Genomic DNA, 20,302 nt, shown 5'->3' on the forward strand with positions numbered 1-20,302 from the left:
GTAGAGAATTAAGTTTCCTACTCTTCATGTTCTATGATATTTTTTGATCAGATGCGTAGTTCTCGAGATATATCAAGATATTTAAAAGTTCCGAAGCCGCACCAACATAATAGAGATACAGAAACACCGTGGCCCCTTTCTTTGAGATAACTCTGCACTATTGCGAGCTGCAAATGCCACTTCCAGCTTAGCTGTGCAGAAGAAGAACAACAAGAAGAAGAAATATCTCGAAATATGTCCATCAGGACCCTTCCCTTGAGATAAATCTGCAAATATCTCGGAAACGAAGCGAGCTATGGCAAAATGTTAAGAGACCTTTTTTGTAGAGAATTAAGTTTCCTACTTTTTATATTCTATGATATTTTTTGATCAGATGCGTAGTTCTCGAGATATATCAAGATATTTAAAAGTTCCGAAGCCGCACCAACATAATAGAGATACAGAAACACCGTGGCCCCTTTCTTTGAGATAACTCTGCACTAGTGCGAGCTGTAAATGCCACTTCCAGCTTAGCTGTGCAGAAGAAGAACAACAAGAAGAAGAAATATCTCGAAATATGTCCGTCAGGCCCCTTCCCTTGAGATATATCTGCAAATATCTCGGAAACGAAGCGAGCTATGGCAAAATGTTAAGAGACCTTTTTTGTAGAGAATTCTGTTTCCTACAATTTATGTTCTATGATATTTTTTGATCAGAAGCGTAGTTTTCGAGATATATCGATATATTTAAATGTTCCGAAGCCGCACCAACATAATAGGGATACAGAAACACCGTGGCCCCTTTCTTTGAGATAACTCTGCACTAGTGCGAGCCGCAAATGCCACTTCCAGCTTAGCTGTGCAGAAGAAGAACAACAAGAAGAAGAAATATCTCGAAATATGTCCGTCAGGCCCCTTCCCTTGAGATAAATCTGCAAATATCTCGGAAACGAAGCGAGCTATGGCAAAATGTTAAGAGACCTTTTTTGTAGAGAATTAAGTTTCCTACTTTTTATGTTCTATGATATTTTTTGATCAGATGCGTAGTTCTCGAGATATATCAAGATATTTAAAAGTTCCGAAGCCGCACCAACATAATAGAGATACAGAAACACCGTGGCCCCTTTCTTTGAGATAACTCTGCACTATTGCGAGCTGCAAATGTCACTTCCAGCTTAGCCGTGCAGAGGAAGAACAACAAGAAGAAGAAATATCTCGAAATATGTCCGTCAGGCCAGTTCCTTTGAGCTGAATCTGCAAATATCTCGGAAACGAAGCGAGCTATGGCAAAATGTTAAGAGACGTTTTTTGTAGAGAATTATGTTTCCTATAATTTATGTTCTATGATATTTTTTGATCAGAAGCGTAGTTTTCGAGATATATCGAGATATTTAAAAGTTCCGAAGCCGCACCAACATAATAGAGATACAGAAACACCGTGGCCCCTTTCTTTGAGATAACTCTGCACTAGTGCCAGCCGCAAATGCCACTTCCAGCTTAGCTGTGCAGAAGAAGAACAACAAGAAGAAGAAATATCTCGAAATATGTCCGACAGGCCCCTTCCCTTGAGATAAATCTGCAAATATCTCGGAAACGAAGTGAGCTATGGCGAAATGTTAAGGGACCTTTTCTGTAGAGAATTAAGTTTCCTACTTTTTATCTTCTATGATATTTTTTGATCAGATGCGTAGTTCTCGAGATATATCAAGATATTTAAAAGTTCCGAAGCCGCACCAACATAATTGAGATACAGAAACACCGTGGCCCCTTTCTTTGAGATAACTCTGCACTATTGCGCGCTGCAAATGCCACTTCCAGCTTAGCTGTGCAGAAGAAGAACAACAAGAAGAAGAAATATCTCGAAATATGTCCATCAGGACCCTTCCCTTGAGATAAATCTGCAAATATCTCGGAAACGAAGCGAGCTATGGCAAAATGTTAAGAGACCTTTTTTGTAGAGAATAATGTTTCCTACAATTTACGTTCTATGATATTTTTTGATCATAAGCGTAGTTTTCGAGATATATCGAGATATTTAAAAGTTCCGAAGCCGCACCAACATAATAGAGATACAGAAACACCGTGGCCCCATCTTTGAGATAACTCTGCACTATTGCGAGCTGCAAATGCCACTTCCAGCTTAGCTGTGCAGAAGAAGAACAACAAGAAGAAGAAATATCTCGAAATATGTCCATCAGGACCCTTCCCTTGAGATAAATCTGCAAATATCTCGGAAACGAAGCGAGCTATGGCAAAATGTTAAGAGACCTTTTTTGTAGAGAATAATGTTTCCTACAATTTACGTTCTATGACATTTTTTGATCAGAAGCGTAGTTTTCGAGATATATCGAGATATTTAAAAGTTCCGAAGCCGCACCAACATAATAGAGATACAGAAACACCGTGGCCCCTTTCTTTGAGATAACTCTGCACTATTGCGACCTGCAAATGCCACTTCCAGCTCAGCTGTGCAGAAGAAGAACAACAAGAAGAAGAAATATCTCGAAATATGTCCGTCAGGCCCCTTCCCTTGAGATAAATCTGCAAATATCTCGGAAACGAAGCGAGCTATGGCAAAATGTTAAGAGACGTTTTTTGTAGAGAATTATGTTTCCTACAATTTATGTTCTATGATATTTTTTGATCAGAAGCGTAGTTTTCGAGATATATCGAGATATTTAAAAGTTCCGAAGCCGCACCAACATAATAGGGATACAGAAACACCGTGGCCCCTTTCTTTGAGATAACTCTGCACTAGTGCGAGCTGCAAATGCCACTTCCAGCTTAGCTGTGCAGAAGAAGAACAACAAGAAGAAGAAATATCTCGAAATATGTCCGTCAGGCCCCTTCCCTTGAGATATATCTGCAAATATCTCGGAAACGAAGCGAGCTATGGCAAAATGTTAAGAGACCTTTTTTGTAGAGAATTCTGTTTCCTACAATTTATGTTCTATGACATTTTTTGATCAGAAGCGTAGTTTTCGAGATATATCGATATATTTAAAAGTTCCGAAGCCGCACCAACATAATAGGGATACAGAAACACCGTGGCCCCTTTCTTTGAGATAACTCTGCACTAGTGCGAGCCGCAAATGCCACTTCCAGCTTAGCTGTGCAGAAGAAGAACAACAAGAAGAAGAAATATCTCGAAATATGTCCGTCAGGCCCCTTCCCTTGAGATAAATCTGCAAATATCTCGGAAACGAAGCGAGCTATGGCAAAATGTTAAGAGACCTTTTTTGTAGAGAATTAAGTTTCCTACTTTTCATGTTCTATGATATTTTTTGATCAGATGCGTAGTTCTCGAGATATATCAAGATATTTAAAAGTTCCGAAGCCGCACCAACATAATAGAGATACAGAAACACCGTGGCCCCTTTCTTTGAGATAACTCTGCACTATTGCGAGCTGTAAATGCCACTTCCAGCTTAGCTGTGCAGAAGAAGAACAACAAGAAGAAGAAATATCTCGAAATATGTCCGTCAGGCCCCTTCCCTTGAGATATATCTGCAAATATCTCGGAAACGAAGCGAGCTATGGCAAAATCTTAAGAGACCTTTTTTGTAGAGAATTCTGTTTTCTACAATTTATGTTCTATGATATTTTTTGATCAGAAGCGTAGTTTTCGAGATACATCGAGATATTTAAAAGTTCCGAAGCCGCACCAACATAATAGAGATACAGAAACACCGTGGCCCCTTTCTTTGAGATAACTCTGCACTAGTGCGAGCCGCAAATGCCACTTCCAGCTTAGCTGTGCAGAAGAAGAACAACAAGAAGAAGAAATATCTCGAAATATGTCCGTCAGGCCCCTTCCCTTGAGATAAATCTGCAAATATCTCGGGAACGAAGCGAGCTATGGCAAAATGTTAAGAGACCTTTTTTGTAGAGAATTAAGTTTCCTACTTTTTATGTTCTATGATATTTTTTGATCAGATGCGTAGTTCTCGAGATATATCAAGATATTTAAAAGTTCCGAAGCCGCACCAACATAATAGAGATACAGAAACACCGTGGCCCCTTTCTTTGAGATAACTCTGCACTATTGCGAGCTGCAAATGTCACTTCCAGCTTAGCCGTGCAGAGGAAGAACAACAAGAAGAAGAAATATCTCGAAATATGTCCGTCAGGCCAGTTCCTTTGAGCTGAATCTGCAAATATCTCGGAAACGAAGCGAGCTATGGCAAAATGTTCAGAGACGTTTTTTGTAGAGAATTATGTTTCCTACAATTTATGTTCTATCATATTTTTTGATCAGAAGCGTAGTTTTTGAGATATATCGAGATATTTAAAAGTTCCGAAGCCGCACCAACATAATAGAGATACAGAAACACCGTGGCCCCTTTCTTTGAGATAACTCTGCACTAGTGCGAGCCGCAAATGCCACTTCCAGCTTAGCTGTGCAGAAGAAGAACAACAAGAAGAAGAAACATCTCGAAATATGTCCGACAGGCCCCTTCCCTTGAGATAAATCTGCAAATATCTCGGAAACGAAGCGAGCTATGGCGAAATGTTAAGAGACCTTTTTTGTAGAGAATTAAGTTTCCTACTTTTTATCTTCTACGATATTTTTTGATCAGATGCGTAGTTCTCGAGATATATCAAGATATTTAAAAGTTCCGAAGCCGCACCAACATAATAGAGATACAGAAACACCGTGGCCCCTTTCTTTGAGATAACTCTGCACTATTGCGCGCTGCAAATGCCACTTCCAGCTTAGCTGTGCAGAAGAAGAACAACAAGAAGAAGAAATATCTCGAAATATGTCCATCAGGACCCTTCCCTTGAGATAAATCTGCAAATATCTCGGAAACGAAGCGAGCTATGGCAAAATGTTAAGAGACCTTTTTTGTAGAGAATAATGTTTCCTACAATTTACGTTCTATGATATTTTTTGATCAGAAGCGTAGTTTTCGAGATATATCGAGATATTTAAAAGTTCCGAAGCCGGACCAACATAATAGAGATACAGAAACACCGTGGCCCCTTTCTTTGAGATAACTCTGCACTAGTGCGAGCCGCAAATGCCACTTCCAGCTTAGCTGTGCAGAAGAAGAACAACAAGAAGAAGAAATATCTCGAAATATGTCCGTCAGGCCCCTTCCCTTGAGATAAATCTGCAAATATCTCGGGAACGAAGCGAGCTATGGCAAAATGTTAAGAGACCTTTTTTGTAGAGAATTAAGTTTCCTACTTTTTATGTTCTATGATATTTTTTGATCAGATGCGTAGTTCTCGAGATATATCAAGATATTTAAAAGTTCCGAAGCCGCACCAACATAATAGAGATACAGAAACACCGTGGCCCCTTTCTTTGAGATAACACTGCACTATTGCGAGCTGCAAATGCCACTTCCTGCTTAGCTGTGCAGAGGAAGAACAACAAGAAGAAGAAGTATCTCGAAATATGTCCGTCAGGCCCGTTCCTTTGAGCTGAATCTGCAAATATCTCGGAAACGAAGCGAGCTATGGCAAAATGTTAAGAGACGTTTTTTGTAGTGAATTATGTTTTCTACAATTTATGTTCTATGATATTTTTTGATCAGAAGCGTAGTTTTCGAGATATATCGAGATATTTAAAAGTTCCGAAGCCGCACCAACATAATAGAGATACAGAAACACCGTGGCTCCTTTCTTTGAGATAACTCTGCACTAGTGCGAGCCGCAAATGCCACTTCCAGCTTAGCTGTGCAGAAGAAGAACAACAAGAAGAAGAAATATCTCGAAATATGTCCGTCAGGCCCCTTCCCTTGAGATAAATCTGCAAATATCTCGGGAACGAAGCGAGCTATGGCAAAATGTTAAGAGACATTTTTTGTAGAGAATTAAGTTTCCTACTTTTTATGTTCTATGATATTTTTTGATCAGATGCGTAGTTCTCGAGATATATCAAGATATCTAAAAGTTCCGAAGCCGCACCAACATAATAGAGATACAGAAACACCGTGGCCCCTTTCTTTGAGATAACTCTGCACTATTGCGAGCTGCAAATGCCACTTCCTGCTTAGCTGTGCAGAGGAAGAACAACAAGAAGAAGAAGTATCTCGAAATATGTCCGACAGGCCCCTTCCCTTGAGATAAACCTGCAAATATCTCGGAAACGAAGCGAGCTATGGCGAAATGTTGAGAGACCTTTTTTGTAGAGAATTAAGTTTCCTACTTTTTATCTTCTATGATATTTTTTGATCAGATGCGTAGTTCTCGAGATGTATCAAGATATTTAAAAGTTCCGAAGCCGCACCAACATAATAGAGATACAGAAACACCGTGGCCCCTTTCTTTGAGATAACTCTGCACTATTGCGCGCTGCAAATGCCACTTCCAGCTTAGCTGTGCAGAAGAACAACAACAACAAGAAGAAATATCTCGAAATATGTCCGTCAGGCCCCTTCCCTTGAGATAAATCTGCAAATATCTCGGAAACGAAGCGAGCTATGGCAAAATGTTAAGAGACCTTTTTTGTAGAGAATAATGTTTCCTACAATTTACGTTCTATGATATTTTTTGATCAGAGGCGTAGTTCTCCAGATATATCAAGATATTTAAAAGTTCCGAAGCCGCACCAACATAATAGAGATACAGAAACACCGTGGCCCCTTTCTTTGAGATAATTCTGCACTATTGCGAGATGCAAATGCCACTTCCGGCTTAGCTGTGCAGAAGAAGAACAACAAGAAGAAGAAATATCTCGAAATATGTCCGTCAGGCCCCTTCCCTTGAGATATATCTGCAAATATCTCGGAAACGAAGCGAGCTATGGCAAAATGTTAAGAGACCTTTTTTGTAGAGAATTATGTTTCCTACAATTTAGGTTCTATGATATTTTTTGATCAGAAGCGTAGTTTTCGAGATATATCGAGATATTTAAAAGTTCCGAAGCCGCACCAACATAATAGAGATACAGAAACACCGTGGCCCCTTTCTTTGAGATAACTCTGCACTAGTGCGAGCCGCAAATGCCACTTCCAGCTTAGCTGTGCAGAAGAAGAACAACAAGAGGAAGAAATATCTCGAAATATGTCCGTCAGGCCCCTTAACTTGAGATAAATCTGCAAATATCTCGGGAACGAAGCGAGCTATGGCAAAATGTTAAGAGACCTTTTTTGTAGAGAATTAAGTTTCCTACTTTTTATGTTCTATGATATTTTTTGATCAGATGCGTAGTTCTCGAGATATATGGAGATATTTAAAAGTTCCGAAGCCGCACCAACATAATAGGGATACAGAAACACCGTGGCCCCTTTCTTTGAGATAACTCTGCACTAGTGCGAGCCGCAAATGCCACTTCCAGCTTAGCTGTGCAGAAGAAGAACAACAAGAAGAAGAAATATCTCGAAATATGTCCGTCAGGCCCCTTCCCTTGAGATATATCTGCAAATATCTCGGAAACGAAGCGAGCTATGGCAAAATGTTAAGAGACCTTTTTTGTAGAGAATTAAGTTTCCTACTTTTTATGTTCTATGATATTTTTCGATCAGAGGCGTAGTTCTCGAGATATATCAAGATATTTAAAAGTTCCGAAGCCGCACCAACATAATAGAGATACAGAAACACCGTGGCCCCTTTCTTTGGGATAACTCTGCACTATTGCGAGCTGCAAATGCCACTTCCAGCTTAGCTGTGCAGAAGAAGAACAACAAGAAGAAGAAATATCTCGAAATATGTCCGTCAGGCCGCTTCCCTTGAGATAAATCTGCAAATATCTCGGAAACGAAGCGAGCTATGGCAAAATGTTAAGAGACCTTTTTTGTAGAGAATTACGTTTCCTACTTTTTATGTTCTATGATATTTTTCGATCAGAGGCGTAGTTCTCGAGATATATCAAGATATTTAAAAGTTCCGAAGCCGCACCAACATAATAGAGATACAGAAACACCGTGGCCCCTTTCTTTGAGATAACTCTGCACGATTGCGAGCTGGAAATGCCACTTCCAGTTTAGCTGTGCAGAAGAAGAACAACAAGAAGAAGAAATATCTCGAAATATGTCCGTCAGGCCAGTTCCTTTGAGCTGAATCTGCAAATATCTCGGAAACGAAGCGAGCTATGGCAAAATGTTAAGAGACGTTTTTTGTAGTGAATTATGTTTCCTACAATTTATGTTTTATGATATTTTTTGATCAGATGCGTAGTTCTCGAGATATATCAAGATATTTAAAAGTTCCGAAGCCGCACCAACATAATAGAGATACAGAAACACCGTGGCCCCTTTCTTTGAGATAACTCTGCACTATTGCGAGATGCAAATGCCACTTCCAGCTTAGCTGTGCAGAAGAAGAACAACAAGAAGAAGAAATATCTCGAAATATGTCCGTCAGGCCCCTTCCCTTGAGATATATCTGCAAATATCTCGGAAACGAAGCGAGCTATGGCAAAATGTTAAGAGACCTTTTTTGTAGAGAATTATGTTTCCTACAATTTAGGTTCTATGATATTTTTTGATCAGAAGCGTAGTTTTCGAGATATATCGAGATATTTAAAAGTTCCGAAGCCGCACCAACATAATAGAGATACAGAAACACCGTGGCCCCTTTCTTTGAGATAACTCTGCACTAGTGCGAGCCGCAAATGCCACTTCCAGCTTAGCTGTGCAGAAGAAGAACAACAAGAAGAAGAAATATCTCGAAATATGTCCGTCAGGCCCCTTCCCTTGAGATATATCTGCAAATATCTCGGAAACGAAGCGAGCTATGGCAAAATGTTAAGAGACCTTTTTTGTAGAGAATTAAGTTTCCTACTTTTTATGTTCTATGATATTTTTCGATCAGAGGCGTAGTTCTCGAGATATATCAAGATATTTAAAAGTTCCGAAGCCGCACCAACATAATAGAGATACAGAAACACCGTGGCCCCTTTCTTTGGGATAACTCTGCACTATTGCGAGCTGCAAATGCCACTTCCAGCTTAGCTGTGCAGAAGAAGAACAACAAGAAGAAGAAATATCTCGAAATATGTCCGTCAGGCCGCTTCCCTTGAGATAAATCTGCAAATATCTCGGAAACGAAGCGAGCTATGGCAAAATGTTAAGAGACCTTTTTTGTAGAGAATTACGTTTCCTACTTTTTATGTTCTATGATATTTTTCGATCAGAGGCGTAGTTCTCGAGATATATCAAGATATTTAAAAGTTCCGAAGCCGCACCAACATAATAGAGATACAGAAACACCGTGGCCCCTTTCTTTGAGATAACTCTGCACTAGTGCGAGCCGCAAATGCCACTTCCAGCTTAGCTGTGCAGAAGAAGAACAACAAGAAGAAGAAGTATCTTGAAATATGTCCGTCAGGCCCGTTCCTTTGAGCTGAATCTGCAAATATCTCGGAAACGAAGCGAGCTATGGCAAAATGTTAAGAGACGTTTTTTGTAGTGAATTATGTTTCCTACAATTTATGTTTTATGATATTTTTTGATCAGATGCGTAGTTCTCGAGATATATCAAGATATTTAAAAGTTCCGAAGCCGCACCAACATAATAGAGATACAGAAACACCGTGGCCCCTTTCTTTGAGATAACTCTGCACTATTGCGAGATGCAAATGCCACTTCCAGCTTAGCTGTGCAGAAGAAGAACAACAAGAAGAAGAAATATCTCGAAATATGTCCGTCAGGCCCCTTCCCTTGAGATATATCTGCAAATATCTCGGAAACGAAGCGAGCTATGGCAAAATGTTAAGAGACCTTTTTTGTAGAGAATTATGTTTCCTACAATTTAGGTTCTATGATATTTTTTGATCAGAAGCGTAGTTTTCGAGATATATCGAGATATTTAAAAGTTCCGAAGCCGCACCAACATAATAGAGATACAGAAACACCGTGGCCCCTTTCTTTGAGATAACTCTGCACTAGTGCGAGCCGCAAACGCCACTTCCAGCTTAGCTGTGCAGAAGAAGAACAACAAGAAGAAGAAATATCTCGAAATATGTCCGTCAGGCCCCTTCCCTTGAGATATATCTGCAAATATCTCGGAAACGAAGCGAGCTATGGCAAAATGTTAAGAGACCTTTTTTGTAGAGAATTAAGTTTCCTACTTTTTATGTTCTATGATATTTTTCGATCAGAGGCGTAGTTCTCGAGATATATCAAGATATTTAAAAGTTCCGAAGCCGCACCAACATAATAGAGATACAGAAACACCGTGGCCCCTTTCTTTGGGATAACTCTGCACTATTGCGAGCTGCAAATGCCACTTCCAGCTTAGCTGTGCAGAAGAAGAACAACAAGAAGAAGAAATATCTCGAAATATGTCCGTCAGGCCGCTTCCCTTGAGATAAATCTGCAAATATCTCGGAAACGAAGCGAGCTATGGCAAAATGTTAAGAGACCTTTTTTGTAGAGAATTACGTTTCCTACTTTTTATGTTCTATGATATTTTTCGATCAGAGGCGTAGTTCTCGAGATATATCAAGATATTTAAAAGTTCCGAAGCCGCACCAACATAATAGAGATACAGAAACACCGTGGCCCCTTTCTTTGAGATAACTCTGCACTAGTGCGAGCCGCAAATGCCACTTCCAGCTTAGCTGTGCAGAAGAAGAACAACAAGAAGAAGAAGTATCTCGAAATATGTCCGTCAGGCCCGTTCCTTTGAGCTGAATCTGCAAATATCTCGGAAACGAAGCGAGCTATGGCAAAATGTTAAGAGACGTTTTTTGTAGTGAATTATGTTTCCTACAATTTATGTTCTATGATATTTTTCGATCAGAGGCGTAGTTCTCGAGATATATCAAGATATTTAAAAGTTCCGAAGCCGCACCAACATAATAGAGATACAGAAACAGCGTGACCCTTTCTTTGAGATAACTCTGCACGATTGCGAGCTGGAAATGCCACTTCCAGTTTAGCTGTGCAGAAGAAGAACAACAAGAAGAAGAAATATCTCGAAATATGTCCGTCAGGCCAGTTCCTTTGAGCTGAATCTGCAAATATCTCGGAAACGAAGCGAGCTATGGCAAAATGTTAAGAGACCTTTTTTGTAGAGAATTATATTTCCTACAATTTATGTTCTATGCTATTTTTTGATCAGAAGCGTAGTTTTCGAGATATATCGAGATATGTAAAAGTTCCGAAGCCGCACCATCATAATAGAGATACAGAAACACCGTGGCCCCTTTCTTTGGGATAACTCTGCACTATTGCGAGCTGCAATTGCCACTTCCAGCTTAGCTGTGCAGAAGAAGAACAACAAGAAGAAGAAATATCTCGAAATATGTCCGTCAGGCCGCTTCCCTTGAGATAAATCTGCAAATATCTCGGAAACGAAGCGAGCTATGGCAAAATGTTAAGAGACCTTTTTTGTAGAGAATTACGTTTCCTACTTTTTATGTTCTATGATATTTTTCGATCAGAGGCGTAGTTCTCGAGATATATCAAGATATTTAAAAGTTCCGAAGCCGCACCAACATAATAGAGATACAGAAACACCGTGGCTCCTTTCTTAGAGATAACTCTGCACTATTGCGAGCTGGAAATGCCACTTCCAGTTTAGCTGTGCAGAAGAAGAACAACAAGAAGAAGAAATATCTCGAAATATGTCCGTCAGGCCCCTGCCCTTGAGATATATCTGCAAATATCTCGGAAACGAAGCGAGCTATGGCAAAATGTTGAGAGACCTTTTTTGTAGAGAATTATGTTTCCTACAATTTATGTTGTATGATATTTTTTGATCAGAAGCGTAGTTTTCGAGATATATCGAGATTTTTAAAAGTTCCGAAGCCGCACCAACATAATAGAGATACAGAAACACCGTGGCCCCTTTCTTTGAGATAACTCTGCACTAGTGCGAGCCGCAAATGCCACTTCCAGCTTAGCTGTGCAGAAGAAGAACAACAAGAAGAAGAAATATCTCGAAATATGTCCGTCAGGCCCCTTCCCTTGAGATAAATATGCAAATATCTCGGAAACGAAGCGAGCTATGGCAAAATGTTAAGAGACCTTTTTTGTAGAGAATTAAGTTTCCTACATTTTATGTTCTATGATATTTTTTGATCAGATGCGTAGTTCTCGAGATATATCAAGATATTTAAAAGTTCCGAAGCCGCACCAACATAATAGAGATACAGAAACAACGTGGCTCCTTTCTTAGAGATAACTCTGCACTATTGCGAGCTGGAAATGCCACTTCCAGTTTAGCTGTGCAGAAGAAGAACAACAAGAAGAAGAAATATCTCGAAATATGTCCGTCAGGCCCCTGCCCTTGAGATATATCTGCAAATATCTCGGAAACGAAGCGAGCTATGGCAAAACGTTGAGAGACCTTTTTTGTAGAGAATTATGTTTGCTACAATTTATGTTCTATGATATTTTTTGATCAGAAGCGTAGTTTTCGAGATATATCGAGATATTTAAAAGTTCCGAAGCCGCACCAACATAATAGAGATACAGAAACACCGTGGCCCCTTTCTTTGAGATAACTCTGCACTAGTGCGAGCCGCAAATGCCACTTCCAGCTTAGCTGTGCAGAAGAAGAACAACAAGAAGAAGAAATATCTCGAAATATGTCCGTCAGGCCCCTTCCCTTGAGATAAATATGCAAATATCTCGGAAACGAAGCGAGCTATGGCAAAATGTTAAGCGACCTTTTTTGTAGAGAATTAAGTGTCCTACTTTTTATGTTCTATGATATTTTTTGATCAGATGCGTAGTTCTGGAGATATATCAAGATATTTAAAAGTTCCGAAGCCCCACCAACATAATAGAGATACAGAAACACCGTGGCCCCTTTCTTTGAGATAACTCTGCACTATTGCGAGCTGCAAATGCCACTTCCAGCTTAGCTGTGCAGAAGAAGAACAACGAGAAGAAGAAATATCTCGAAATATGTCCGTCAGGCCCCTTCCCTTGAGATAAATCTGCAAATATCTCGGAAACGAAGCGAGCTATGGCAAAATGTTAAGAGATCTTTTTTGTAGAGAATTAAGTTTCCTACTTTTTATGTTCTATGATATTTTTTGATCAGATGCGTAGTTCTCGAGATATATCAAGATATTTAAAGGTTCCGAAGCCGCACCAACATAATAGAGATACAGAAACACCGTGGCCCCTTTCTTTGAGATAACTCTGCACTATTGCGAGCTGTAAATGCCACTTCCAGCTTAGCTGTGCAGAAGAAGAACAACAAGAAGAAGAAATATCTCGAAATATGTCCGTCAGGCCCCTTCCCTTGAGATAAATCTGCAAATATCTCGGAAACGAAGCGAGCTATGGCAAAATGTTAAGAGACCTTTTTTGTACAGAATTATGTTTCCTACTTTTTATGTTCTATGATATTTTTTGATCAGACGCGTAGTTCTCGAGATATATCAAGATATTTAAAAGTTCCGAAGCCGCACCAACATAATAGAGATACAGAAACACCGTGGCCCCTTTCTTTGAGATATCTCTGCACTATTGCGAGCTGCAAATGCCACTTCCAGCTTAGCTGTGCAGAAGAAGAACAACAAGAAGAAGAAATATCTCGAGATATGTCCGTGAGGCCCCTTCCCTTGAGATAAATCTGCAAATATCTCGGAAACGAAGCGAGCTATGGCAAAATGTTAAGAGACCTTTTTTGCAGAGAATTAAGTTTCCTACTTTTTATGTTCTATGAGATTTTTTGATCAGGTGCGTAGTTCTCGAGATATATTAAGATATTTAAAAGTTCCGAAGCCGCACCAACATAATAGAGATACAGAAACACCGTGGCCCCTTTCTTTGAGATAACTCTGCACTATTGCGAGCTGCAAATGCCACTTCCAGCTTAGCTGTGCAGAAGAAGAACAACAAGAAGAAGAAGTATCTCGAAATATGTCCGTCAGGCCCCTTCCCTTGAGATAAATCTGCAAATATCTCGGAAACGAAGCGAGCTATGGCAAAATGTTAAGAGATCTTTTTTGTAGAGAATTAAGTTTCCTACTTTTTATGTTCTATGATATTTTTTGATCAGATGCGTAGTTCTCGAGATATATCAAGATATTTAAAAGTTCCGAAGCCGCACCAACATAATAGAGATACAGAAACACCGTGGCCCCTTTCTTTGAGATAACTCTGCACTAGCGCGAGCCGCAAATGCCACTTACAGCTTAGCTGTGCAGAAGAAGAACAACGAGAAGAAGAAATATCTCGAAATATGTCCGTCAGGCCCGTTCCCTTGAGATAAATCTGCAAATATCTCGGAAACGAAGCGAGCTATGGCAAAATGTTAAGAGATCTTTTTTGTAGAGAATTAAGTTTCCTACTTTTTATGTTCTATGATATTTTTTGATCAGATGCGTAGTTCTCGAGATATATCAAGATATTTAAAAGTTCCGAAGCCGCACCAACATAATAGAGATACAGAAACACCGTGGCTCCTTTCTTTGAGATAACTCTGCACTATTGCGAGCTGGAAATGCCACTTCCAGCTTAGCTGCGCAGAAGAAGAACAACAAGAAGAAGAAATATCTCGAAATATGTCCGTCAGGCCCCTTCCCTTGAGATAAATCTGCAAATATCTCGGAAACGAAGCGAGCTATGGCAAAATGTTGAGAGACCTTTTTTGGAGAGAATTAAGTTTCCTACTTTTTATGTTCTATGATATTTTTTGATCAGATGCGTAGTTCTCGAGATATATCAAGATATTTAAAAGCTCCGAAGCTGCACCAACATACTAGAGGTACAGAAACACCGTGGCCCCTTTCTTTGAGATAACTCTGCACTATTGCGAGCTGCAAATGCCACTTCCAGCTTAGCTGTGCAGAAGAAGAACAACAAGAAGAAGAAATATCTGGAAATATGTCCGTCAGGCCCCTTCCCTTGAGATAAATCTGCAACTATCTCGGAAACCAAGCGAGCTACGGCAGAATGTTAAGCGACCTTTTTTGTAGAAAATTAGGTTTCCTACTTTTTATGTTCTATGATATTTTTTGATCAGATGCGTAGTTCTCGAGATATATCAAGATATTTAAAAGTTCCGAAGCCGCACCAACATAATAGAGATACAGAAACACCGTGGCCCCTTTCTTTGAGATAACTCGGCACTATTGCGAGCTGCAAATGCCACTTCCAGCTTAGCTGTGCAGAAGAAGAACAACAAGAATAAGAAATGTTTCGAAATATGTCCGTCAGGCCCCTTCCCTTGAGATAAATCTGCAAATATCTCGGAAACGAAGCGAGCTACGGCAAAATGTTAAGAGACCTTTTTTGTAGAAAAGTAGGTTTCCTACTTTTTATGTTCTATGATATTTTTTGATCAGAAGCGTAGTTTTTGAGATATATCGAGATATTTAAAAGTTCCGAAGCCGCACCAACATAATAGAGATACAGAAACACCGTGGCCCCTTTCTTTGAGATAACTCTGCACTATTGCGACCTGCAAATGCCACTTCCAGCTTAGCTGTGCAGAAGAGGAACAACAAGAAGAAGAAATATCTCGGAATATGTCCGTCAGGCCCCTTCCCTTGAGATAAATCTGTAAATATCTCGGAAACGAAGCGAGCTATGGCAAAATGTTAAGAGACCTTATTTGTAGAGAATTAAGTTTCCTACTTTTTATGTTCTACGATATTTTTTGATCAGATGCGTAGTTCTCGAGATATATCAAGATATTTAAAAGTTCCGAAGCCGCACCAACATAATAGAGATACAGAAACACCGTGGCCCCTTTCTTTGAGATAACTCTGCACTACTGCGAGCTGCAAATGCCACTTCCAGCTTAGCTGTGCAGAAGAAAAGCAACAAGAAGAAGAAATATCTCGAAATATGTCCGTCAGGCCCCTTCCCTTGAGATAAATCTGCAAATATCTCGGAAACGAAGCGAGCTATGGCAAAATGTTAAGAGACCTTTTTTGTAGAGAATTAAGTTTCCTACTTTTTATGTTGTATGATATTTTTTGATCAGATGCGTAGTTCTCGAGATATATCAAGATATTTAAAAGCTCCGAAGCTGCACCAACATACTAGAGGTACAGAAACACCGTGGCCCCTTTCTTTGAGATAACTCTGCACTATTGCGAGCTGCAAATGCCACTTCCAGCTTAGCTGTGCAGAAGAAGAACAACAAGAATAAGAAATATTTCGAAATATGTCCGTCAGGCCCCTTCCCTTGAGATAAATCTGCAAATATTTCGGAAACGAAGCGAGCTACGGCAAAATGTTAAGAGACCTTTTTTGTAGAAAATTAGGTTTCCTACTTTTTATGTTCTATGATATTTTTTGATCAGATGCGTAGTTCTCGAGATATATCAAGATATTTAAAAGTTCCGAAGCCGCACCAACATAATAGAGATACAGAAACACCGTGGCCCCTTTCTTTGAGATAACTCTGCACTATTGCGAGCTGCAAATGCCACTTCCAGCTTAGCTGTGCAGAAGAAGAACAACAAGAAGAAGAAATATCTGGAAATATGTCCGTCAGGCCCCTTCCCTTGAGATAAATCTGCAACTATCTCGGAAACCAAGCGAGCTACGGCAAAATGTTAAGCGACCTTTTTTGTAGAAAATTAGGTTTCCTACTTTTTATGTTCTATGATATTTTTTGATCAGATGCGTAGTTCTCGAGATATATCAAGATATTTAAAAGTTCCGAAGCCGCACCAACATAATAGAGATACAGAAACACCGTGGCCCCTTTCTTTGAGATAACTCTGCACTATTGCGAGCTGCAAATGCCACTTCCAGCTTAGCTGTGCAGAAGAAGAACAACAAGAAGAAGAAATATCTGGAAATATGTCCGTCAGGCCCCTTCCCTTGAGATAAATCTGCAACTATCTCGGAAACCAAGCGAGCTATGGCAAAATGTTAAGAGACCTTATTTGTAGAGAATTAAGTTTCCTACTTTTTATGTTCTACGATATTTTTTGATCAGATGCGTAGTTCTCGAGATATATCAAGATATTTAAAAGTTCCGAAGCCGCACCAACATAATAGAGATACAGAAACACCGTGGCCCCTTTCTTTGAGATAACTCTGCACTACTGCGAGCTGCAAATGCCACTTCCAGCTTAGCTGTGCAGAAGAAGAACAACAAGAAGAAGAAATATCTGGAAATATGTCCGTCAGGCCCCTTCCCTTGAGATAAATCTGCAACTATCTCGGAAACCAAGCGAGCTATGGCAAAATGTTAAGAGACCTTATTTGTAGAGAATTAAGTTTCCTACTTTTTATGTTCTACGATATTTTTTGATCAGATGCGTAGTTCTCGAGATATATCAAGATATTTAAAAGTTCCGAAGCCGCACCAACACAATAGAGATACAGAAACACCGTGGCCCCTTTCTTTGTGATAACTCTGCACTACTGCGAGCTGCAAATGCCACTTCCAGCTTAGCTGTGCAGAAGAAGAACAACAAGAAGAAGAAATATCTCGAAATATGTCCGTCAGGCCCTTCCCTTGAGATAAATCTGCAAATATCTCGGAAACGAAGCGAGCTATGGCAAAATGTTAAGAGACCTTTTTTGTAGAGAATTAAGTTTCCTACTTTTTATGTTCTATGATATTTTTCGATCAGAGGCGTAGTTCTCGAGATATATCAAGATATTTAAAAGTTCCGAAGCCGCACCAACATAATAGAGATACAGAAACACCGTGGCCCCTCTCTTTGAGATAACTCTGCACGATTGCGAGCTGGAAATGCCACTTCCAGTTTAGCTGTGCAGCAGAAGAACAACAAGAAGAAGAAATATCTCGAAATATGTCCGTCAGGCCCCTTCCCTTGAGATAAATCTGCAAATATCTCGGAAACGAAGCGAGCTATGGCAAAATGTTAAGAGACCTTTTTTGTAGAGAATTAAGTTTCCTACTTTTTATGTTCTATGATATTTTTTGATCAGATGCGTAGTTCTCGAGATATATCAAGATATTTAAAAGCTCCGAAGCTGCACCAACATAATAGAGGTACAGAAACACCGTGGCCCCTTTCTTTGAGATAACTCTGCACTATTGCGAGCTGGAAATGCCACTTCCAGTTTAGCTGTGCAGAAGAAGAACAACAAGAAGAAGAAATATCTCGAAATATGTCCGTCAGGCCCCTTCCCTTGAGATAAATCTGCAAATATCTCGGAAACGAAGCGAGCTATGGCAAAATGTTAAGAGACCTTTTTTGTAGAGAATTAAGTTTCCTACTTTTTATGGTCTATGATATTTTTTGATCAGATGCGTAGTTCTCGAGATATATCAAGATATTTAAAAGCTCCGAAGCTGCACCAACATAATAGAGGTACAGAAACACCGTGGCCCCTTTCTTTGAGATAACCCTGCACTATTGCGAGCTGCAAATGCCACTTCCAGCTTAGCTGTGCAGAAGAAGAACAACAAGAATAAGAAATATTTCGAAATATGTCCGTCAGGCCCCTTCCCTGGAGATAAATCTGCAAATATCTCGGAAACGAAGCGAGCTACGGCAAAATGTTAAGCGACCTTTTTTGTAGAAAATTAGGTTTTCTACTTTTTATGTTCTATGATATTTTTTGATCAGATGCGTAGTTCTCGAGATATATCAAGATATTTAAAAGTTCCGAAGCCGCACCAACATAATAGAGATACAGAAACACCGTGGCCCCTTTCTTTGAGATAACTCTGCACTATTGCGAGCTGCAAATGCCACTTCCAGCTTAGCTGTGCAGAAGAAGAACAACAAGAAGAAGAAATATCTGGAAATATGTCCGTCAGGCCCCTTCCCTTGAGATAAATCTGCAACTATCTCGGAAACCAAGCGAGCTACGGCAAAATGTTAAGCGACCTTTTTTGTAGAAAATTAGGTTTCCTACTTTTTATGTTCTATGATATTTTTTGATCAGATGCGTAGTTCTCGAGATATATCAAGATATTTAAAAGTTCCGAAGCCGCACCAACATAATAGAGATACAGAAACACCGTGGCCCCTTTCTTTGCGATAACTCTGCACTATTGCGAGCTGCAAATGCCACTTCCAGCTTAGCTGTGCAGAAGAAGAACAACAAGAAGAAGAAATATCTCGAAATATATCCGTCAGGCCCCTTCCCTTGAGATAAATCTGTAAATATCTCGGAAACGAAGCGAGCTATGGCAAAATGTTAAGAGACCTTTTTTGTAGAGAATTAAGTTTCCTACTTTTTATGTTCTATGATATTTTTCGATCAGAGGCGTAGTTCTCCAGATATATCAAGATATTTAAAAGTTCCGAAGCCGCACCAACATAATAGAGATACAGAAACACCGTGGCCCCTCTCTTTGAGATAACTCTGCACGATTGCGAGCTGGAAATGCCACTTCCAGTTTAGCTGTGCAGAAGAAGAACAACAAGAAGAAGAAATATCTCGAAATATGTCCGTCAGGACCCTTCCCTTGAGATAAATCTGCAAATATCTCGGAAACGAAGCGAGCTATGGCAAAATGTTAAGAGACCTTTTTTGTAGAGAATTATGTTTCCTACAATTTAGGTTCTCTGATATTTTTTGATCAGAAGCGTAGTTTTCGAGATATATCGAGATATTTAAAAGTTCCGAAGCCGCACCAACATAATAGAGATACAGAAACACCGTGGCCCCTTTCTTTGAGATAACTCTGCACTATTGCGACCTGCAAATGCCACTTCCAGCTTAGCTGTGCAGAAGAGGAACAACAAGAAGAAGAAATATCTCGGAATATGTCCGTCAGGCCCCTTCCCTTGAGCTAAATCTGCAAATATCTCGGAAACGATGCCAGCTATGGGAAAATGTTAAGAGACCTTTTTTGTAGAGAATTAAGTTTCCTACTTTTTATGTTCTATGATATTTTTTGATCAGATGCGTAGTTCTCGAGATATATCAAGATATTTAAAAGTTCCGAAGCCGCACCAACATAATAGAGATACAGAAACAACGTGGCCCCTTTCTTTGAGATAACTCTGCACTATTGCGCGCTGCAAATGCCACTTCCAGCTTAGCTGTGCAGAAGAAGAACAACAAGAAGAAGAAATATCTCGAAATATGTCCGTCAGGCCCCTTCCCTTGAGATATATCTGCAAATATCTCGGAAACGAAGCGAGCTATGGCAAAATGTTAAGAGACCGTTTTTGTAGAGAATTATGTTTCCTACTTTTTATGTTCTATGATATTTTTTGATCAGACGCGTAGTTCTCGAGATATATCAAGATATTTAAAAGTTCCGAAGCCGCACCAACATAATAGAGATACAGAAACACCGTGGCCCCTTTCTTTGAGATAACTCTGCACTAGTGCGAGCCGCAAATGCCACTTCCAGCTTAGCTGTGCAGAAGAAGAACAACAAGAAGAGGAAATATCTCGAAATATGTCCGTCAGGCCCCTTCCCTTGAGATAAATCTGCAAATATCTCGGAAACGAAGCGAGCTATCGCAAAATGTTAAGAGACCTTTTTGGTAGAGAATTATGTTTCCT

This window comes from Osmia lignaria, unplaced genomic scaffold, assembly GCF_051020975.1.
Source record: "Osmia lignaria lignaria isolate PbOS001 unplaced genomic scaffold, iyOsmLign1 scaffold0006, whole genome shotgun sequence".
Classification (NCBI taxonomy): Eukaryota; Metazoa; Arthropoda; class Insecta; order Hymenoptera; family Megachilidae; genus Osmia; species Osmia lignaria.